At 41.9% G+C, this 24986-nt stretch overlaps 1 protein-coding gene across 2 annotated transcripts in view; it reads right to left on the bottom strand.

Moving 5' to 3' along the window:
• The window catches only part of LYG1 (lysozyme g1), a 55132-nt gene that overhangs the window by 8472 nt on the left and 21674 nt on the right, over window positions 1-24986 (bottom strand). Inside the window, exon 1 of one of the 2 annotated variants that reach the window (XM_049856572.1) lies at window positions 9387-9438. The exons of the other annotated variant lie outside the window; for it this stretch is intronic. The gene's annotated coding sequence lies outside the window, so the exon portion shown is untranslated. Of the gene's footprint in view, window positions 1-9386; window positions 9439-24986 lie in introns of those variants that run through there. 2 annotated transcript variants of the gene reach the window in all.

Below are 24986 nucleotides of genomic sequence, written 5' to 3'. Positions count from 1 at the left end.
AGAACACAAACCAAAGCCACAATAAATACTAAAGGAAATTGTTTGGTCAGAAAATCAATAATTTCAGATACCAGCACAACACAAGGTCACAGAACAGAACATCCTGATATCAAATCAAATAGGGAAATCACAAAAACAAATTAAGATTAATTTTAAAAAGAAAAAAATGCTCAAAACAGGGAATCATTGAAGTCAATATGTAAAAGATCACAATAATCAAAAAGAGGGACTAAATACAGGTGGCATAGAACTGCCATGTGGAGAGGGAAACAAGGTGATATAGGACAATACAAGTTAGGTTTTTACTTAGAAAAATAGGGGTAAATATTAAGGTAACCACAAAGAGGTATAACAACTCCATAACTCAAAATAAAAACCAAGAAAAACATAACGACTCAGCAAACATAAAGTCAAATACTATGAAAATGAGGAACACACAATTTACAAAGAAAAACGTCTCAGCACAAAAAAGTAAGTGGAAAAATGAAATTGTCAACAACACACATAAAAAGACATCAAAATGACAGCACTAAACACATACTTATCTATAATTACGCTGAATGTAAACAGACTAAATGCACCAATAGAGAGACAGAGAGTCTCACACTGGATAAAGAAACACGATCCGTCTATATGCTGCCTACAAGAGACATACCTTAGACTTAGAGACATAAACAAACTAAAACTCAAAGGATGGAAAAAAATATATCAAGCAAACAACAAGCAGAAAAGAGCAGGAGTAGCAATATTAATTTCTGACAAAATAGACTTCAAAGTTAAATCCACCACAAAGGATAAAGAAGTACACTACATAATGATTAAAGGGACAATAGACCAGGAAGATATAACCATATTAAATATTTATGCACCCAATGACAGGGCTGCAAACATTAGCAGAACTGAAAAGTGAGATAGACACCTCCATAGTTATAGTAGGAGACTTCAACACCCCACTTTTGGAGAAGGACAGGACTTCCAGTAAGAAGCTCAATAGAGACACGGAAGACCTAATTGCTACAATCAACCAACTTGACCTCATAGACTTATACAGAACACTCCACCCAACAGCTGCAAAGTAGAGTTTTTTTTTCTAGCACACATGGAACATTCTCTAGAATAGACCACATATTAGGTCATAAAACAAATCTTTGCAGAATCCAAAACATCGAAATATTACAAAGCATCTTCTCAGACCATATGGCCATAAAAGTGGAAATCAATAACAGAAAAATTAGGGAAAAGAAATCAAATACTTGGAAACTGAACAATACCCTCCTGAAAAAAGACTGGGTTATAGAAGACATTAAGGAGGGAATAAAGAAATTCATAGAATGCAACGAGAATGAAAACACTTTCTATCAAAACCTCTTGGACACAGCAAAAGCAGTGCTCAGAGGTCAATTTATATCGATAAATGCACACACACATAAGAAAGAGCCAAAAATCAGAGAACTGTCCCTACAACTTGAACAAATAGAAAGTGAGCAACAAAAGAATCCATCAGGCACCATTACCAGAAAACAAGTAATAAAAATTAGAACTGAACTAAATGAATTAGAGAACAGAAAAACAATTGAAAGAATTAACAAAGCCAAAAGCTGGTTCTTTGAGAAAATTAACAAAATTGATAAACCATTGGCCAGACTGACTAAAGAAATACAAGAAAGGAAACAAATAACCCGAATAAGAAACGAGAAGGGCCACATCACAACAGACCCAACTAAAATTGAAAGAATCATATCAGATTATTACGGAAAATTGTACTCTAACAAATTTGCAAACCTAGAAGAAATGGATGAATTCCTAGAAAAACTACCTACCTAAACTAACACAATCAGAAGTAGAACAACTAAATAGACCCATAACAAAAAAAGAGATTGAAAAGGTAATCAAAAAACTCCCAACAAAAAAAAGCCCTGGCCCGGACGGCTTTACTGCAGAGTTCTACCAAACTTTCAGAGAAGAGTTAACACCATTACTACTAAAGGTATTTGAAAGCATAGAAAATGACGGAATACTACCTAACTCATTCTATGAAGCCACCATATCCCTGATACCAAAACCAGGTAAAGACACCACAAAAAAAGAAAATTACAGACCTATATCCCTCATGAACACAGATGCAAAAATCCTCAACAGAATTCTAGCCAATAGAATTCAACAACATGTCAAAAAAATAATCCACCACGACCAAGTGGGATTTATACCAGTATGCAAGGCTGGTTTAATATTAGAAAAACCATTAATGTAATCCACCATATAAATAAAACAAAAGACAAAAACCACATGATCTTATCGATTGATGCAGAAAAGGCATTTGACAAAGTCCAACACCCATTTATGATAAAAACTCTCAGCGAAATAGGAATTGAAGGAAAATTCCTCAGCATAATAAAGGGCATCTATACAAAGCCAATAGCCAACATCACTCTAAATGGAGAGAGCCTGAAAGCATTTCCCTTGAGAACGGGAACCAGACAAGGATGCCCTTTATCACCGCTCTTATTCAACATTGTGCTAGAGGTCCTAGTCAGAGCAATTAGGCTAGACAAAGAAATAAAGGGCATCCGGATTGGCAAGGAGGAAGTAAAATTATCTCTATTTGCAGATGACATAATCTTATACACAGAAAACCCTAAGGAATCCTCCAGAAAACTACTGAAACTACTAGAAGAGTTTGGCAGAGTCTCAGGTTATAAGATAAACATACAAAAATCACTTGCATTCCTCTACATCAACAAAAAGAACACCGAAGAGGAAATAACCAAATCAATACCATTCACAGTAGTCCCCAAGAAGATAAAATACTTAGGAATAAACCTTACCAAAGATGTAAAAGACCTATACAAAGAAACCTACAAAGTACTAGTGCAAGAAACTAAAAAGGACCTACATAAGTGGAAAGACATACCTTGCTCATGGATAGGAAGACTTAACATAGTAAAAATGTCTATTCTACCAAAAGCCATCTACACATACAATGCACTTCCGATCAAAATTTCAATGACATTTTTTAATGTGATGGAGAAACAAATCACCAACTTCATATGGAAGGGAAAGAAGCCCCGGATAAGTAAAGCAGTACTGAAAAAGAAGATGAAAGTGGGAGGCCTCACTCTACCTGATTTTAGAACATATTATACAGCCATAGTAGTCAAAACAGCCTGGTATTGGTACAACAACAGGCACATAGACCAATGGAACAGAATTGAGAACCCAGGTATAAATCCATCCACATATGAGCAGCTGGTATTTGACAAAGGCCCAGTGTCAGTTAATTGGGGAAAAGATAGTCTTTTTAACAAATGCTGCTGGCATAACTGGGTATCCATTTGAAAAAAATGAAACAGGACCCATATCTCACACCAAGCACAAAAACTAACTCCAAGTGGATCAAAGACCTAAACATAAAGACTAAAACGATAAAGATCATGGAAGAAAAAATAGGGACAACCTTAGGAGCCCTAATACAAGGCATAAACAGAATACAAAGCATTACCAAAAATGACGATGAGAAACCAGATAACTGGGAGCTCCTAAAAATCAAACACCTATGCTCATCTAAAGACTTCACCAAAAGAGTAAAAAGACCACCTACAGACTGGGAAAGAATTTTCAGCTATGACATCTCCGACCAGCGCCTGATCTCTAAAATCTATATGATTCTGTCAAAACTCAACCACAAAAAGACAAACAACCCAATCAAGAAGTGGGCAAACGTTATGAACACGCACTTCACTAAAGAAGATATTCAGGCAGCTAACAGATACATGAGAAAATGCTCTCGATCGTTAGCCATTAGAGAAATGCAAATTAAAACTACGAAGAGATTCCATCTCACTCCAACAACAACAAAAAAATTTTTACAAGGCTGGCATTAATCCAAAAAACACAAAATAATAAATGTTGGAGAGGCTGCAGAGAGATTGCAACTCTTATACACTGCTGGTGGGAATGTAAAATGGTACAACCATTTTGGAAATCCATCTGGCGTTATCTTAAACACTTAAGACATAGAACTACTATACGACCCAGAAATCCCACTCCTTGGAATATACCCTAGAGAAATAAGAGCCTTCACACAAACAGATATATGCACACCCATGTTCATTGCAGCTCTGTTTACAATAGCAAAAAGCTGGAAGCAACCAAGGTGTCCATCAGCGGATGAATGGTTAAATAAATTGTGGTATATTCACACAATGGAATACTACGCATCGATAAAGAACAGTGACGAATGTGTGAAACATTTCACAACATGGAGGAACCTGGAAGGCATTATGCTGAGCGAAATTAGTCAGAGGCAAAAGGACAAATATTGTATAAGACCACTATTATAAGATCTTGAGAAATAGTATAAACTGAGAAGAACACATACTTTTGTGGTTACGAGGTGGGGAGGGAGGGAGGGTGGGGGAGGGTTATTTACTGATTGGTTAGTAGATAAGAACTACTTTAGGTGAAGGGAAGGACAATACTCAATACACGGAAGGTTAGCTCAACTGGACTGGACCAAAAGCAAAGAAGGTTCCAGGATAAACTGAATGCTTCAAAGGTCAGCGGAGCAAGGGCGGGGGTTTGGGGACTACGGCTTAAGGGGACTTCTAAGTCAATTGGCAAAATAATTCTATTATGAAAACATTCTGCATCCCACTTTGAAATGTGGCGTCTGGGGTCTTAAATGCTAACAAGCGGCCATCTAAGATGCATCAATTGGTCTCAACCCACCTGGATCAAAGGGGAATGAAGAACACCAAGGTCACACGATAACTATGAGCCCAAGAGACAGAAAGGACCACATGAACCAGAGACTACATCATCCTGAGACCAGAAGAACTAGATGGTGCCTGGCCACAACCGATGACTGCCCTGACAGGGAGCACAACAGAGAACCCCTGAGGGAGCAGGAGATCAGTGGGATGCAGACCCCAAATTCTCATAAAAAGACCAGACTTAATGGTCTGACTGAGACTAGAGGAATCCCGGCGGTCATGGTCCCCAAAGCTTCTGTTGGCCCAGGACAGGAACCATTCCCGAAGATAACTCATCAGACATGGAAGGGGCTGGACAGTGGGTTGGAGAGAGATGCCAATGGAGAGTGAGGTACTTGTATCAGGTGGACACTTGAGACTGTGTTGGCATCTCCTGTCTGGAGGGGAGATAGGAGGGTAGAGAGGGTTAGAAACTGGCAAAATTGTCACGAAAGGAAGGAGGGAGCAGGCTGACTCATTAGGGGGAGAGTAAGTTGGAGTATGGAGTAAGGTGTATATAAGCTTATATGTGACAGACTGACTTGATTTATAAACTTTCACTTAAAAAAAAAATTCACTTAAAGCACAATAAAAATAATTAAAAAAAAAAAAAAAGAGAGAAGATACTTTTATTTTCAACACCAAGAAACCTAAGTGACTTACTCCAGACCTTGAAAAGCAAATTTGTAATGCATGTGCCTTACCCCAGTAGCCCCTTCATCCTCAAAAGATAATATGAACAGGGGAATTTTTATTAGTGATTACTCCAAATTTGGGTACTTTTTTCTTAAAGGTAAAAAAGAGGTTACTCGTTCCTTGGTGCCTCAGACACATGCTAATTCTCTGCTTTGGGTGGAGGAAGGACTTGGAGGACATTTCCCACTGCTCTAACCCAGGCCTGGGAATCTCAGACTCCTCTGGCTGCCTCCAGCCCTGTTCCCCATCCTCCCTCTGGGAAAATCCTGTGTGGGAACAAGCCTAAGCCAGAGCCCAGGAAGGGTGGAGAGAGAAGCTTCTTCCACCCATGTGATGGCTAGGGTTGTGTGTCAGCTCAGCTGGGCCGTGCTCCTCAGTGGTTTGGCAGTTATGATGTAGTTTGGCAGCTTTTCAATGATGTGATCACTTCTATAATGAGATCTGATACAGTGTGGTCACCTCCATGATGAGATCTGCTGTTGAAAAGGAGTTTCCTTGGGGGTGTGGCCTGCATACAATATAGGTGGATTTTCTGGCAAAGCTTGCTGGCTTTTACTCACTCTGGATCCTGCAGCTGGCTCCTCATCATCTGATCTCCAGTTCTGGGACTTGAGCCACCAGTTTGCTTGCTGTCTCACAGGCCAATCTTGGGATTCATCAGCCTCTACCACCTGTGAGCCAGAAGCCTCCTATCTGACCTTCTGATCTTGGATTCATAAGCACCTGCAGCTACATGAGTCAGGGAAGCCTCCAGCCTGACGCCTGGCCCATGAACTTGAGACTTTCCAGCCTTTACAATCACATGAGCCATTTCCTTAATATAAATCTCTCTCTCTATATATATTTATTTGCTGCACTGGTTTTGCTCCTCTAGAGATCCCAGCCTAAGACAACCAGCAAAGCCAACTTCCCATGAAGTCAGGTGATGGATCAGGGGTCCCCGAGACTGAACTCACTGAGGTGCCCAGCAGATGGGAGAATTGCCAGCTGGCCCCACCAAGCACTTCCTAAAGTGCTGTCTCTCACACCCTCTCTTGGTCATTCACCTATTCCTCCAATCCCCTTCCACATGTAAAACAGCCCAGCCCCTCTCTAACTATCAAACTAACACAATTGCCACCCAGAACAGTTGTGCTTGTCCCAGGATATGCTGGGGGTGCCAGCCCCTGGCCCCAAAGCCTATACCTCTGGGTGTGTCCCATTGCCTCCCTTGGTCAGCTGAGCCTGGCTACCTGCCATTTTGAATTATTACTATCATGATATGTAGGACTCTGCATATAAATATGGCACTTGGCACTTTCAAAATGCTTTTCTCAGCTCTTTTGTTTTAAGGGTTATTCATGGGAGATTCCTCCCAAAAATGCAGAAAGAGACTAAGTCTCAAAATGAAGCAGAGGCATCTAGGAAGTCATTCAAATGAAATCTTAAACTGAGGTGGTATGTGCCCTTCAGACAAAGCCTTGTTTTTTGTCTCTTTCCTGTTACAAAGGAGCACTGGTGGAATGCAGGTAAGTGCTCAGCTGCTAATTAAAAGGTTGGCATATTCAAACCCACCAGTCGCTCCACTGGAGAAAAAACTTGGCAATCTGCTTCCATAAAGATTACAGCCTAAGAAACCCTATAGGGCAGTTCTACTCTGTCCTATATAGTCACTATGAGTAGGAATCGACTTGACAGTAATGAGTTTCTTATTATATTGAGATGGTCTATCTGATTTTCCTTAGTTGAACACAAAATGTCATGCTTAGTCCCAACACTAGAAAGGTAAACCAACTTGGAATTTCAGCTGGGTCTGCAGGAACTGATTCAGTGACCCAATGGGAATGATTTATTCAGCACCCACTGAGACCCCAGCTCTGAGTGAGTGAGGACAATCAATCACAGGAAAAGGAATGGAGAAATTGCTACTTCGGTTCAGGAAAAGCTCATGGCTTCAGGCTTCTCACTGGCGTTATGGAAAAGGTCCTTCAGAAAAACTTATTGCTTGAATTCAAATGTGAAACCCAGGGTACTTCACTCTTGCTGCCTTTTTCAGGGAACAAAGATATTTCCTCCTGGAAACCCAAGTGGAAGGACTTTGCTTTTATTGTAGCTTTGGGGTGGTCTCACTTTCTGAGCATGTAACTAAATATCTCTGTTGAGTAAGCACTTCAATTAAAAGAATCTATATAAATACATGTGGCAATTACTTAGGAACACCGAGTTACTTGTTGGTTGCTCCTGAGCCCAGGCCTTCAAAATCATTTTTTTCATTATGTTAGGGAAGAGCAAGAACTGACAATGGACACACACACACTGTTGCAGCAACCCACACGTTGTGGCCTCACTTTGAGGCCTGTTGGCATGGTGGTTAAGAGCTTGGGTGCTAACCAAAAGGTCGGCAGTTTGAATCCACCATTCACTCCTTAGAAACCCTGTGAGGCAGTTCTACTGTGTCCTATAAGGTCGGTATGAGTCAGAATTGACTTGACGGCAACAGGTGTGTGGTGTGTGAAAAGCACTCTGTGTTTAGAAGGGATTGTTGAGGCATCATTGGGGTGTTCTAGGGAGTGTCCACCGGTTACCTATGACTAATCTGTTCATACCCCTGTGGCTCCCTGCACTTGAAAGCATTATTAAAATGTCAGGCAGAGACAGCACGGTGGTCATATGCCAAGCACGGTATTTACAGTGGCATCCCTATTCTCCATTCCTGGAGAGCTAAACAATAACAAACAGCATGGGGGTGTGAGCAACAGGCCTGCAGGGCACGCTGAAACTGGCAACCTGAGCATCGCTGATAGGCCTGGTCAAGTTCCTGGTGGCCTCTGGTAGGACCTCTTTCTCTTCCCACCCTCCCTCCACTGGGAACTTGTCATTTTCAAAACATTATTTAGACTTATAAGGCATAATGGACCATGTGTTGCTTTGTTAAACATTTTTTCTGGAAAAGGTAGAAATAAAGGTCTTTATAGTTCTTTCACTGTTCAACTCCCATTCCTTCTCTATGAATGTTTCCCAAATCTTCAACATAACCTTGAACAATAACCATCCCAGGTCCTTTGGGTCCTCCAATCAGCCTGGAAGATGCGCTGTATTAAACACCCCAACATGCTGGGAGATGAAGGTGGTCTTGTCCCATCATGCTACCCCTGCCCCCCAAATCCAATCATGGAAGAACTGAGAACTGCTCTATGTATTTCCATCAGGCATGGTCTCCCTCTCTAAGCAGTATTGCTGCTCTTGTTTTATTGCTAACACGGCTCTCTCTGTCTGCTCCCCATGGGGTGATAGACCCTTTAGTAGCTCTGTGTATTAGTCATAAGCCCTCTTGCTGTGGCTTGTCTTCCCCCTTCATCCTAGCACAGTGCTGTGCACCAACAGGCCCCAAATTAAAACAATATCAACAACCGCAAATAAAAAAGGTTTCTGCCCCTACGTTAATGTTTTCTTGAGACAAAGCCAAAAAACCAAACCCGTTGCCGTCAAGTTAATTCTGACTCATAGGGACTACAGTACAGGGTAGAACTGCCCCGTAGGGCTTCCAAGGAGTGGCTGGTGAATTTGAACTATCGACCTTTTGGTTAGCAGCCAAACACTTAACCGCTGCGCCAACAGGGATTCATTTGAATTCACCACAGAGACATCCAATCTGTTAAATGCACATATATTTCTCTTCTCCAATTCTTTGTTTCGTATATGCTCACAAATCCAAAATGAATGAAACACACGCATTAAAAGAAATCTAAACTTTTTATAAGTATTGTAATGAACAGGAAAAATTATTTTATCATCTACGTCATCTTTTATTACTTGAATTTTCTTTGCGAGGTCCTTAGGTTTCATCTGAGTCTAATCTTTCCTATTTGCTCAGCAGCAGAGGAAGCCCACAGCCGAACGCAGGATGTCCCATCCTAAACAAAGCCGAGCTTGAGTCCCAGGACTCTGCTCTACACTCACCTGTCTTCAGTTAGCCCCTGTCCTTAGGGGCAGTCAGACACGACACTTTATATAGACTCTCCATCCTGCCGCCTCTCCTTAAAAGTGTTGACCTCATCCCACTGCAAAAAGATTTATGGCTAAGTTTCACAAATTATAGCAATAATCATAATAATTAGAAACACTTTGAACTTATATAGGGCCTTTTATTCAAGAATGTCCTGGCATTTTGCAAGCATTGACAAATTAGCTCCTTACCACACCCCAGAAGGCAGATCTTAGTCATAGGTTCACTTAAATACTTTCGGGGTCAACACTTGCTATTCTCACTGGTTTCTGGGAATGAGTTCAAGTGTGAAAGAAGGAAGGAAGGAACGAAAGAGTGGAGGAAAAGGAAAGAAGGGAGAAAGAGAAAGGGAGGGAGGGAAGAAAGTATCTATAGAGAGATAGAGAGGAGGGAAAGGGGAAAGCAAGAAAAAAAGAGAAATGAAGGAAGAAAGAAATTTAATTTGGAGTGTCCAAAGTCCTGTTCTTGGTCTGTATTTCAGGCGAACAGAGCCACGCTGTGCACCTTGTCACCCACATACTCAGGCAGGTGAGCGATGCTATTTTACATACATCCAGTGCCTACAGTTTGTTCCCTGATGTTGACATCCGTATACCTTAAGAGGGTTTATACGAAGTGTCCAGGAAGGATTCTTTGCTCCAGACTGCCCAAGGGATGAATTTCATAACTAACAGAGAGAGTCCCCTCCACCACTCACACCCTGTTGAAGAATTTGATTTGCACCAAACACAGCACCACCTTTTTGCACTATACCTTCACATAGCCCCCCTCCTTTTTTTTAGCAGTATAAATCAAGATTTTATCAATATGCTTTAAAAATTAAAAAAATACACAAATTCTCTCTTAGTTATCTAGTGCTAGTATAACAGAAATACCACCAGTGGATGGATTTAACAAAGAGAAATTTTTTCTCTCACAGTCTAGGAGGGTACAAGTCCGAATTCAGGGCATCAGCTCCAGGGGGTGGCTTTCTCTCTTTCGGTTCTGGGGGAAGGTCCTTGTCATCAATCTTCCCCTGGTCTAGGAGCTTCTCAGGGCACCCCAGGTCCAAATGATGCACTCTGCTCCCAGCGCTGCCTTCTTGGTGGCATGAGGTCCCCTGTCTCTCTGTTCCCCTCTCTCTTTTATATCTCAAAAGAGACTGATTCAGATACAACCTAATCTTGTAGATTGAGTCCTGCCTTGTAAAAATAACTGCCTCTAATCCTGTCTCATTAACATCATAGAGGTACAATTTACAACCCATAGGATAATCACATCAGATCACAAAATGGTGGACCATCATACAATACTGGGAATCATGGCCTAGCCAAGTTGACACACATTTTGGGGGGGACACAATTCAATCCATAACAAATATATTATACATAAGAAAAATATCAATTATCCTATTTATCTTTCTGAATTTATTAGAGAACTCTCTGTTAGCAGAAGATCCAGCCCTTGCCCATCCCCAGATTCTGCATCAATTTTGTCATCTGTTCAGTAAAATTCATCCATCTTTCTTCAGCTTGTGATCAGAGTATATTTTTTTCCTTTCTTTTATGGCCAGCCAAGCATTCTTTCTACTGCTTCTCTTCAGTGCCTGTTGCTTTTCCAGACCCGCATTTCATGTTGTAACATGACTCTGCCTCCTTGGCCACAGTCTCTTAGGGAAGGGGGAAAATTATCCGAGACAGCACGGAATCAGGACAGAGCTGTGACCCCATCTCTTCCAACTGCTGAAACTTTAGACATGTGGATGTGGCATCTGCTGGTACAGAACAAGGGTCAGCAAACTACGCCCAGAGGGCCACCAGCTGTTCTGCAAAGAACAGATGTGTTTACTGGAACCCAGCCATGGTCCATTCGTTTACATATTGCCTGTGGCTGCTTATATACTACAATGGCAGAGGTGAGTAGCTACAAGAGAGACCATATGGGCTTTTTAATATTCCGATTCTAGTCTAGAATCTCCATTTGGGCCGAGGAACTGAAAATGCAACTAGAGAGAAAAATGAAGTAGCTGCACAGGAAGAAGGGGGTAAGCTGAAGGGAGTCTTGACAGAGTCCTAAGCCAAAGTTCCAAATGGCCTTAAGGTCCTGCCACATTCCTGTCCTCAAGTTCAACTGAGATACCCCTGTTGCCTTATACTCCTCTTTTTTATTTAAACTAGTTGGAGTTAGAATAATATTTTCAACCAAAAGGTCCTATTATTTAATTTACCTATTTATTCATCCAGCATTAATTAATTCATTAAAAATATCATGGAGAGCTTACTCTGTGTCAGTTACAATGCTTGGGTGGATGGTACAGTGGTGAGCAGGACAGCCATGGTCTCCACCCTCGTACAGCTTACATTCTAATATAACGAGTTAGGTTTCAGGTGCTTGTAAGACACCAAGCCAAGATGTCACAATGACAATTGGAGCTCAGAAGAGAGGCCTGGGTTGGAGAGTGAAAATGTATGAGTCATCAGTTTTCAGAAGGATTTAAAGACAGAAGGTATTTCCTAGAGTGGGAATTGAAACGTGCCCATGACTAGACCCTGAGGACTAGCTGGGTAGAGGAAGAGGGCTGGTTAAAAGAAACTGAAGAAGCCATACCATAACCAAAAAACCAAACCAAGTGCCGTCGAGTCGATTCCAACTCATAGCGACCCTACAGAACAGAGTAGTACTGCCCCGTAGAGTTTCCAAAGAGCACCTGGTGGATTCGAACTGCTGACCCTTTGGTTAGCAGCCGTAGCACTTAACCACTATGCATAGAGGAGGGAAAAAGCCAGGAGATTATCATGGAAGCCGGAGCCCTGGTGGTGTAGTGGTGAAGAGTTCAGCTGCTAACCAAAACGTCAGCACTCTGAATCCACCAGCCACTCCTTGGAAACCCTATGGGGCAGTTCTACTCTGTCCTATAGGGTCGCTATAAGTTGGAATCAACTTGACAGCAGTGTGTTTGGTTTTTTGGTTTATCATGGAAGCCAGACTAAGAGATTGTCTGAGGCAGTGAGTGGTATTTTTGTGAAATGCTGTTAAGAAGGCAAGACGAGACTAAAAAGAGGTCATTTAATTTGCTAAAGTGAGGTCACCAGCTACCTGGCAAGAACAATTTTGACACAGGTGTATCAGGACTCACGTTGTTGCGAGTAATTCAAAACTTGACTCAAACAGACTTAAACAATACAGAAGATTAACTCACATAACAGGAAGATCAGAGGTAGGTACGTTTCAGGGATGGTCTGATTCAACAACGTCATCAAGCACCTGGAATTCTCTGTCTCTCCACTTTGCTTTCTTGAGTGACAGCTTCTCCCTGAGCTCTCCCTCCCCCAGCCAACTCACCCAAGATAGCTGCCAACAACTCCCAGGGTCCAGACTTTCTCATTCGAATCTAGGGGAGAGAGAAATCGAGAAAGCTTCTTCTTCAGAGACACCCAGAAAACCTTTCTTCAGGCCTTATTCACTCCAACTGAGTCTTGTGTCCATCCCTGAGACAATTAACTGTGACTCACCAAAAACACCCCTTGCCGTCAAGTCGATTCCAACCCATAGCAATCCTATAGGACAGAGTAGGACTGCCCCTTATGGTTTCCAAGGAGCAGGTGGTAGATCTGAACTGCCAATCTATTGGTTAGCAGCCAAGCTCTTAACCACTGTGGTGCAATATTATGATTAGCTAAGTCTTATGGTGGAAACCCTTGTAGTGCAGTAGTTAAGAGCTATGGCTGCTAACCAAAAGCTGGCAGTTCGAGTCCACTAGGCACTCATTGGAAACTCTATGGGGCAGCTCTCCTTTGTCCTATAGGGTCACTATGAGTCGGCATTGACTCGACAGCAATGGGTAACAGTAAGTCTTACGGTTAGAGTTTAGAAGTTCCTGGGTAGTGCAAATGGTTAACTTGCTTGGCCACTAACCAAAAGATTGGAGATTTGAGTCCATCCAGAGGCATCTCAGAAAACAGGCCTGGCCGTCTACTTCCAAAAAATCAGCCATTGAAAATCCTATTGGGCACAGTTCTACTCTGATACACATAGGGTCACCATGAGTTGGAATCAACTCTATGGCAACTGGAAAAAAAAAATTTCAGAGTTTGGATGGGGCTAGAGTCTGAGGCATAAGGAAGACCAAAGAACTGAGGTCTTTGAATTGTGGTGCTGGCAAAGAATATTGAATATACCACAGAGTGCCAGAAGAAAAAACAAGTCTGTCTTCGAAAAGGTATAGCCCGAATGCTCCTTAGAAGTGAGGATGGCGAGACTTCATCTCACACACTTTGGACATATTATCAGGAGGGACCTGTCCCTGGAGGAGGACATCATGCTTGGTAAAGTAGAGGTCAATGAAAAAGAGGAAGATCCTCAACGAGATGGACTGACACAATGGCTTCAGCAATGGGCTCAAACATAGCAACAACTATGAGGATGATGCAGGACTGGGCAGTGTTTCGTTCTGTTGTACATAGGGTCACTATGAGTTGGAACCGACTTGTCGGCACCTAACAACAACAACAGAGTCTTAGGTGGAGTTAGGTCCTAAACTAGGTGAAGCAGTTTAGATACCCCTTGAAAATCAGGTTAGTTTCAAAAAGGGGAGGGATGGATGTCAGGCAGGCAATCACAATGAACACAACAAGGGGGCAGAAGCCTGATGGGAGAAGACTGACTAGTGAATGGGAGGAGGAGGTAGGGGGCCAGCGCCCTAAGACAGCTCTTTCAAGAAGCTTGGCTGTGAAAAGGAGTAGAGAGATAAAGTGCTTGCCGGGCAGATAAAGTAGAGGAAAAGAGGAGTTTTCATTATTTTTATTTTAACCTTAGTAAAAATATGAATAACAAATATCTGCCATCTCAATATTTTTGCGTATGTAATTCAGTGTTTATTATTTAAATTTACAAGACGAGCTACTGTAACACCTCTGAAGCTGACAGGAGCCATTCAGCAGAGGAAGGGGCTGAAAACACACCGATGGAATGACAGATGGAGCAAAGTCTACAGGAAGGTGAGAAGGATGGGGTTGTGAGTTCATGTGGGGAGAAGGGGGTCGGCTTTTGCTGGGGAAGGGGAACAGTGTGACTGAGAGCACTTGACTCTGAAGTCTGAGGGATCTGTGGGACCCTGGGCACATTAATCTCTTTGAGCCTGTCTTTTGGGCTGTAATTTGGAGATATGGGAGCCCTGGGCTCAATGGTTAAGTGCTGGGCTGCTACCCAAAAGGTCGGTGGTTTGAACTGACCAGTGGTTCTGCAGGAGAAAAGACCTGGCGATCTGCTTTCATAAATATTACAGCCTGACTGGTATAGAGTCAAAGGCATGCAACAACAATATGGAGATAATCTTTCCACCTTACGGGGATGTTGTGGGGTTTAAATCAGATAATGCTTGTAAATGACTCAGTGGTGTTTTTTTAGCTCTCTCCAGACCTTCCCCTTCTAACCAATTAACTCTACCAACTCATTTTAAGATGGTGAGAAACTTCTTGTTAAGCATCAGATTGTCTTTTGAGGGAAAGGATGGTGATATAAATGTGTTTGCAAAGCTTTTTTGATTGAATAACCTCCAAGTTCCTTACCAGAGAATCTTCAACAGTCTTTGTGGAGCTTTTTGAGGTGTCAATTAAACAGGTCTTGATGTAAACAAGGAGATTGGCTACCCAGCAGCATCCTCTTCCGAGGTGCAGGAAGATTCTAGACCATTTTTGACAGCTTTACTAGGTCATGGAAGTTCTGGCCATGGGTGCCAGGAAGCAGACAGAAGGAAAGAAATGAGATTAAAAGGGAACTGAGCAAAAGCCATTAGGGCTGGCCTTGGACACCACTGTCTTCCTGTGTTATTGTAAAAGTCACTGAACTCCTTGTACACTGTCATGGATTGAATTGTGTCCCTCAAAACTATCTATCAACTTAGCTGGGCCATGATTCTCAGTTTTGTGTGACTGTCCACTATTTTATGTGATTGTCTACCATTTTATGTGATTTTCCTATATGTTATAAACCCTATCACTATGATGTAATAAAATGGATTAGCAGCAGTTACATTGATGAGGTCTACAAGATTAGGTAGTGTCTTAAGCCAACCTCTTTTGGGATATAAAAGAGAGAATTGAGCAGAGAGACACGGGGACCTCATACCACCAAGAAAGTAGTGCCAGGAGCAGAGCATGTCCTTTGGACCTGAGGTTCCTGTGCTGAGATGCTCCTAGACCACGGCAAGACTGATGACAAGGACCTTCCTCCAGTGCCAACAGAGAGAGAAAGCCTTCCCCTGGAGCCAGCACCCTGAATTCGGATTTCTAGCCTACTGGACTGTGAAAGAATAAACTTCTCTTTGTTAAAGCCATCCACTTCTGTTACTTCTGTTATAACAGTACTAGATGACTAAGACATACACTTTCTTTTCTTTTGGTGAAACAATAAAAACACACACCAAACAAACAAAACAAACCCTTCTTCATCAACAGATAAATGGATAAACAAAATGGATATAGAATGGAATATTACTCAGCCATAAAGAGAAATAAAGTCCTGATATATGCTATGAACCTTGTAAGCATTATGTTGAGTGAAATAAGTCAGAAACAAAAAAGATAAATATTGCCTGGTGCTAGTTATATGAAATGAAGCCCTGGTGGTGCAGTGGTTAAGAGCTCGGCTGGTAAGCAAAAGGTTAGCAGTTCGAATCCACTAGCCACTCCTCAGAAAACCTGTGGGGCAGTTCTACTCTGTCCTGTAGGGTGGCTACGCGTCAGAATCAACTGGAGGGCAGCGGGTCTAGTATTTATATGAAATATCTTGTTGTTTTTGGTGGTGGTTGCCATCGAGTCAATTCTGACTCATAGTGACCCCATGTGTACAGAATAGAACTGCTCCATGGAATTTCCAAGGCTGTGACCTTTCTAAAGGGGAGAGCCAGGCCTGTCTTGCAAGTGCCTCTGGGTGGGTTTGAACTGCCAACCCCTCAGCTAGTAGTCGAGCACTTAACCATTTGCACCACCCAGGGACTCCTATGAAATATCTAGAATACGTAGTTGCATAGAGACTGAAGTTTATTATTGTTTACCAGGGTCAGGTGGGAGGGGGAAATAGGGAGTTATAGCTGCTTGACTCTGCTCAATGGGAAGCTTCAGCTGTGCCAGTCCCTTGGGTTCTGCACACAATGACGGAGTCCAAGAATCCTCCAGGTGGCATTTTGTAAGAGGAAAGTGCTGCCCTGTGCTTGGCTAACATTCCCAGAGGAACTTGGCAGCTTTTCTTGTCCTCCTTGAAGGCTATTCCTAGACACAGTTCTGGGAGGCAGTTTTCTAGCTCTCAGTCCTACCCAGCAGATATGGTGTGTAGCATAGACTGGGTAGCAGAGAGGCTCAGGGGGCTTCCCCATTTCTTTATCTTGGAGAGACCTTGTTAGCATTTTGGAGTCCAAAGGAAGAAACTGATCAGATGTGCCCGTATGGAACTTTTGTATTCATCTGAGGAGACCCTGTGGTCATACAAACCTTATTATTGCCCTTTCTCATGGATTAGTCAAAACATCAGAAACAATAAAATTTACACTGTTTTTTCTACACCTTGAATACAGAATGCAGGGATTTTTTTTTTTTTTTTCTATTTCTTTTCACACCGTATGATGCCCTCCTCAGGAACAAAAGTCCACTTGCAGGCAACCATTCTCATTGCATAATGGGAAGTTGTGATTGACTTTTCAGAGTTAGAACTGTTTGACTACTTAAGACTTCAGATAGGAAAAAAAGTACCACGTCTAAATAGACTGATGGTTGCTGAAAAGGCAATTAATTCCAAACCTTGCAACTTTCCTTGAAAGCGATTTCTAGAAGAGGAAAGTAGACTGGTCACCCTTGCTGAGAAGCCTCCTGTTAGCTCTTCGGGTCAGAGAACTGACTTGTTCTTCATAGTCAAACCACAGTTCATTGAAGGGTTCTACCATTTACATTCACTACTCGTCTGTCAGTTTGTCGTACTGTGGGGGCTTGCGTGTTGTGATGCTAGAAGCTATGCCAGCGGTATTTCAAAACACCAGAACGCTCACCCATGGTGGACAGGTTTCAGTGGAGCTTCCAGACTAACACAGACCAGGAAGAAGGACCTGAAAAAATTGGCCAGTGAAAACCTTACGAATAGTGTAACATTGTCTGATACAGTGCCAGAAGATGAGCCCCCCCAGGTTGGAAGGCACTCAGAAGATGACTGGGGAAGAGCTGCCTCCACAAAGTAGAGTCGACTTCAATGATGTGGATGGAGTCAAGATTTCAGGACCTTCATTTGCTGATGTGGAACTACTCAAAATGAGAAGAAACAGCTGCAAACATCCATTGATAACAGGAATGTACAAAGTATGAATCTAGGAAAACTGGAAGTTGTCAAAAATGAAATGGAACAGTTGAAGCTAGATATCTTAGGCATTAGTGAGCTGAAATGGACTAGTATTGGCCATTTTGAATCAGATAATTGTATGGTCTACTATGCCAGGAATGACAAATTGAAGAGGAATGGCATTGCATTCATTGTCAAAAAGAACATTTCAAGATCTATCTTGAAGTACAATACTGTCAGTGATAGGATAATATCCATACACCTACAAAGAAGACCAATCAATACAACTATTATTCAAATTTATGTACCAACCACTAATGCCAAAGGTGAAGAAATTGAAGATTTTTACCAACTTTTGCAGTCTGAAATTGATCGAACATGCAATCAAGAAGCATTAATAATTACTGGTGATTGGAATGTGAAAGTTGGAAACAGAGAAGAAGGATTGGTTGTTGGAAAATATGGCCTTGGTAACAGAAACGACACCAAAGGTCACATGATAGAATTTTGCAAAACCAATGACCTATTCATTGAAAATACATTTTTCAACAACATAAATGGTGACTATACGCTTGGACCTCACCAGATGGAATACATAGGAATCAAATCAACTACATTTGTGAAGAGAGACAATGGAGAAAGTCAATATCATCAGTCAGAACAAGGCCAAGGGCCAACTGTGGAACAGATCGTCAATTACTCATATGCAAGTTCAAGCTGAAGCTGAAGAAAATTAAAACAAGTCCATGAGAGTCAAAGTACAACCTGGAGTATATCGCATCTGAATTTAGAGACCACTTCAAGAAGAGATTTGACACATTGAACATTAATGACTGAAGACCAGACAAATTGTGGGATGGCATCAAGGGCATCATATATGAAGAAAGCAAAAGGTCATTAAAAAGACAGGAAAGGAAGTAAAGATTAAAATGGATGTCAGAAGAGACTCTGAAACTTGCTCTTGAAGGCAGAGTAGCTAAAGCGAATGGAAGAAATGATGAAGTAAAAGATCTGAACAATAGATTTCAAAGAGTGGCTTGAGAAGACAAAGTATTATAATGACGTACAAAGAACTGAAGTTAGAAAACTAAAAGGGAAGAACATGCTTGGCATTTCTCAAGCTGAAAGAACTGAAGAAAAATTCAAGCATCAAGTTGCAATATTGAAGGATTCTATGGGCAAAATATCGAATGACGTAGAAAGCATCAAAAGAAGACGGAAGGAATACACAGAGTCACTGTTCCAAAAAGAATTGGTTGATGTTCAGCCATTTTAGGAGGTAGAATATGATCAAGAACCGATGGCATTGAAGGAAGAGGTCCAACCTGCACTGAAAGCATTGGCAAAAAACAAGGCTCCAGGGGTTGACAGAATACCAATTGAGATGTTTCAACAAACTGATGCAACACTGGAAGTACTCACTCATCTATGCCAAGAAATTTGGAAGACAGCTACCTGGCAAATTGACTGGAAAAGGTCCATATAGCTGTGCATTCCAAAGAAAGGTGATCCAACAGAATGTGGATATTACTGAACAATATCATTAACATCACATGCAAGTAAAATTTTGCTGAAGAGAGTTCAAAAACGGTTGCAGAAGTACACTGACAGGGAAGTGCCAGAAATTCAAGCCAGGTTCAGAAGAGGACATGGAATGAGGGATATCATTGCTGATGTCTGATGGATCTTGGCTAAAAGCAGAGAATACCAGAAGGATGTTTACCTGTGTTTTATTGACTATGCAAAGGTATTCGACTCTGTGGATCATAAAAAATTACTGATAGCATTGCAAAGAACGGGAATTCCAGAACACTTACTTGTGCTCATGAGGAAACTGTACATAGACCAAGAGGCAGTTGTTCAAACAGAAGGGGATACTGAGTGGTTTAAAATCCGGAAAGGTCTGTGTCAGGGTTGTATTCTTTCACCGTACTTATTCAATCTGTATGCTGAGCAAATAATCCAAGAAGCTGGATGACTATATAATGAAGAGTGTGGCATCAGGATTGGAGGAAGACTCATTAACAATCTGCAATATGCAGATGACAGACAAAGCCTTGCTTGCTGAAAGTGAAAAAGATTTGAAGCACTTATTGATGAAGATCAAAGACTTCAGTAAGGATTACACTTCAACATAAAGAAAACAGAAATCCTCACAACTGGACCAGTAAGAAACATCATGATAAACGGAGAAAATATTGAAGGATTTTTCAATGATTTCATTTTACTTGGATCCACAATCAACACCCATGAAAACAGCAGTCAAGAAATCAAACAACGGAGTGTTGACATGTGGTATGGTTGTTAATGTCATAGAACAATGTGTGTACTGTTTGATGAGAAACTAGTTTGTTCTGTAATCCTTCATCTAAAGTACAATTAAAAAAAAAGGAGAAAAGAAATTACAACAACAACAAAAAAAGAGAGAGAAATCAAACAATGTATTGTACTGGGCAAATCCGCTGCAAAAGGGCTCTCTCCAATGTTCAAAAGCAAAGGTGTCACTTTGAGGACTACGGTGTGTATTGAGTAACAACCGAGTGGAACCTGGACCCAAGATCGGGTTCGTATCCAAGAGACCACAGAACCAGAGATCATGACATATGGTTTATTTGGGGAGCTTATTTACAGGACAGTCAGTCCAGGGCAGCAACTGGACCAGTTTAGCGCTCTGCTGCCTAGCAGGGGACACAAGCTTATATACCATTCCAGCTGGGACCAAGGCTCACTGTTTTTCTCCCAAGTCCTTGGGCAGCCAGCCTTCACAGGGACTTCATGTCTAGGCCCACATGTTTTTCTCCCTGTTGCTAAGGCATTCCTTGGCCTTGGCCACTGGCCCAGTCACACCACTTCTAGCCTTGCACCTTAGCCTGTGTCTATCCCAAATTCATCCCCAGCATACTTTGGGGAAGAGCAAAACTGACTCCATTAGGAGGGAATACATACAGATGCACGCATTACCCTACAGTATGCCAAACCCAAGCCGCGGTATTTTCAATCACCTCACATGCATGTGAAAGCTGGACAATGAGTAAGGAAGACTGAAGAAGAACTGATGCTTTTGATTATGGCGTTGCTGAAGAATATTGAATATACCACGGACTACCAGAAGAACAAACAAATCTTCTTGCAAGAAGTACATCCAGAATGCTTCTTAAAAGCAAGGATGGTGAGACTTCATCTCATGTGCTTTGGACATGTTATCAGGAGGGACCAGTCCCTGGAGAATGACATCATGTTTGGCAAAGTAGAGGGTCAGTGAACAAGAGGAAGACTTTGACAAGATGGGTTGACACAGTGGCTGCAACAATGGGCTCAAGTATAACAATGATTGTGAGGATGGTGCAGGACCGGGCAGTATTTCGTTCTGTTGTACACAGGTTCATTATGAGTAGGAACTTACTCAGCAGCACCTATCAACCATTTACTTGTTTTCTCTTCCCCCCACCCTGGAGGGGAAAAAAGCCTCTACTTGGCATTTTTACTTTTCATCTTCCAATTGACTCATCTCAGACTTGTAAAAATTTTCTTGCATGTTAAGAGGAATGATTAATACCAAAGTACAAAGGTGTGAGTGCTTATATAAACTTAGACATACAAACACAAATCTTTTATTGGCTTTTCTCTTATATCTAATAAAACCTCCAAGGGAAATACTTTCCAGTTGTCAAAACACTTAAATTATATGTATCTGAAAGTCTCTTTGCCTGAAAGCATTGGAGAGAATGGCTATGGGCAGATTTTAGCTTGTTCCAGAGCCATTCCAATTTCCATGCAGAAAGAGAATGATTGGGTATTTAAATTATAAACCTGATATAGGTATTGTGTGTGTAATTCCAATGTGTATTCATATAGTGCTCTTTCTCCAAGAAGTGCGAAATAAAATATTAATCTCATGCGACCAAAAAGAAAAAAAAAAAACGCAGTACAAGAACAAGCTACATTATAAACAAATGGCTAGACTGGCTATGGAGACAGGCAATTCCAGGAAGCAAGTAACAACGTTATTGGTTCCAAAATATCCATCCATCCATCTAGTAAATGCTATTTAGCGTTCACAGCGTGCCACGCACTGGGCTACATATGCCAGGAATAAAAAGTTGAATTAGACACAGCCTCTGCCCTCTAGAAGCTCATTGCTGGGTAGCGAGTGGGCATTTACTGATTTTCTGTTGGGCTAAGGGAATAAATTGCTGGTTCACACTGCAGCCAACATGGACTCTTTATGCTCTGATCATAAATCTCCATAGGACGCATCAGCCAGCCAGCAAGATACTGAGGAGGTAAAGCTAAGTAAAGTTCTTTGTTGTCCACAGCTGTGGAAGTATGACACATATCTAGGAAGAAATAAAACTGTGTTAGATGCTGTAACTCAGGCGTTTCATCTAAAATATCCCAAATGGGGAAACCTGCGCATGGAATCACCTAGTCATACCTCACAGTTGCAGGTTACTTCCTAGCGTATCAAGCACTTTCACGGGTGCTACTGTAACACTCCTATGGCATATGTAGGGGAGGCATTATGATGATCCATATTTTACATGGAGGAACTGTGAGGCTGAATAATAAAGCGACTTATCAAAGTTACCAAACCAACGAAGGGCAGGGCAGGAGTGGAATCTAGGTCACCTACATCAGTGCTTCTCAAAATGGAGAATCACCTGGATGGCCTGTTAAGTGCTCCTGACCCAGGGTCTGTGGTGGGCTCGGGAATTTGCATTTCTAACAAGTATCCAGGGGATGTCAACAACTCTGGCCTGGAGGCCACACTTTGAGAACCACTGGTCTACACCCAAGTCCATGCCTCCTTCTCCAGCTGCTCCCTCCAGGAAGCTGGTGAGCGTTGATCACCTATGGCTGGGTTTCTCAGCCCTCACGTTAAAGCCACCTGCCTTTTAAAATAATCTTAAAGCCTCCCAACTCCTCATTCTGATTCTTTAGTTTGTAATGGTGGCGCAGTGGTTAAAGGCTATGGCTGCAAACTAAAAGGCTGGTGGTTCAAATCCACCAGCTGTTCCTTGGAAACCCTCTGGGGGCAGTTCTACTCTGTCCTATAGGGTCGCTATAAGTTGGACTTGATGGCAGCAGGTTTAGTTTGTAATCGGCTCAGTCATCAATATTTAAAAAAAAATCCCTAAATGATTCCAAAGAACGATTCCAGTTGGGAACCACTGACTTAGTGCCAGTCATCAGGTGATTCCTGACTCCCTCAGGGCCTCCCCAAAGCTCCTGAAGCATAAAAAGACTTTGAAACAGAGCTTAAGAGTTACATGGAAAAAATGTATAATACATTAACTGCATCATGATATTTGGGCAATCTAAAAATGGACATTTAGGCTTTGAGAGCCTAAAAGCAAAGAAAGGCAGTTTAATCGAGTTAACACGTGAAACAAATTTATTCTGCTCAATTCAGTTAAGAGCTAAAGGTCGTAATAGTTTCGATCATTCCTAAATATGAGACGGCTGTTCCTACATGGGCTCTGTAGGAAAGGACTCTAGGGAGGCTGGGTAGACTTCAGGTCTATGCACGAGTTAGAGGGAGAAAGCGTTCTGATATAGTCTGGTGTTTCTGGACCCTTGTGAGCTTGTCATATGAGGTCATTGCCAGCTTGGTCCCTGGGGATAAAACGACAACTTGAAGTTGTTATTTCTCGCAGTGGACTTCCTGCACTCATCTGGAACGAGAATGGTCTACACCCAGCCGCTGCCACTGGCATCACATGAACAGGGAATAACCTCAGGGCCACAGTAGACGGACTCTGACGGAACGGAGAGAAACGTGGAACAGAACCTGAATTCTTAAAAAGCCCAGACTTACTGGACCAACTGAGGCTGGAGGACTCCCTGAGACTATCACCCTGAGATGCTCTTTAAACCAGGGCTTTGAACCGGTTTGTTCTGGTTTGAACCCCGGCTGAGAATTTGCATTTCCACCCCAGGTATACTCAATCAGAATCTACATTTTAACAAAAGCCCCAGGTGATTCTTATGTATAATAAAATTTGAGAACCACTGCTCTAATAGTGGTTCTCAGAATTGGTCCCTAGCCAGGAGAGTTAGCATCACCTGGGAACTTGTTGGAAGTGCAAATTCTCGGCAGGGGTTCCAACCAGAACAAACCAGTTCAAAGCCCTGCTTTAAACCTTGAACTGAGAACTACCCCTTGAGGTTACATTTTTGAAATAACAGATAGGCACACAAAATAAAGGATATTACCATGAATATGGTGCTGCATTAAAAAAAAAAAAACAAAAACCATATGAGACCAAAAGGTCAACAAAGCAAAGCAGAGAAGCAAAGGTGAAAAGATAAGCGGGCAGGGAATCTAGAGTACTAGAAATGGAACAACCAGAATGCAATTAATAAGAATGGTGACATATTGTGAGAAATGTAACGTCACTGAACAACTTGTGTAGAAATTGTCAAGCGGGAACCTAATTTGCTGTGTAGACTTTGACTGAAAACACAATAAAACATTAAAAAAAAAGACCAAGTGGCCATTTAAGCGCCGCATGTCACTCTTTTCACCAGGTGATGCAGATTGACCACTTCCTGACTTACACGATCGCCGGGGCAGGCGCCCTGCCAGGGGTTGGCAGGCCACACCTTGCAGTGTTGGAGTAATCACAGCCTTTGCATCATGACGCATACTCAGCATTGGCCCAGGCACAGCCCTTGTTTATCTTTTATTTCTAATACTAAACCAAAAAGCCAAACCTGCTGCCATCAAGTCGATTCCAACTCATAGTGACCCTACAGGGCAGAGTAGAACTACCTCATAGGGTTTCCAAGGAGCAGCTGGTGGATTCAAACCGCTGACATTTTGGTTAGCAGCTGAGCACTTAATCACTGTGCCACCAGGGCTCCTTTCTAATAATAAACACTCATAAACCTACCATCCAATACAGACACTGGAACATGGGCAAAAATTTAACCTACACGGGCTTCTTCACTATTCTGAGCCCTGAATCAATCATTCCCTTGATTTTAAAAAAAAAAAAAAACTCTTTTTAACTTTTCACTTTGAGGTAACTATAGCTTCACATACAGTTGTAAGAAATAATAGATATATTATGTACTCTTTGCCCAGTTTCCTCCAATGGTAACATCTTGAGAAACTATCATACATCACAATCAGGGTACTGACATCACAAACAGGGTACTGACTCAGAGTCAAGACACAGAAATTTCCCATCACCTCAAGGATCTTTCATGTTGCTCTTTTATGGCCACGTCCACTTCCCTCCTGCTCC

The sequence above is a fragment of the Elephas maximus genome, chromosome 17 (assembly GCF_024166365.1).
Source record: "Elephas maximus indicus isolate mEleMax1 chromosome 17, mEleMax1 primary haplotype, whole genome shotgun sequence".
Classification (NCBI taxonomy): Eukaryota; Metazoa; Chordata; class Mammalia; order Proboscidea; family Elephantidae; genus Elephas; species Elephas maximus.
Note: the sequence above shows the minus strand (reverse complement) of the source record. Positions and strands in the feature narration are given on the sequence as shown.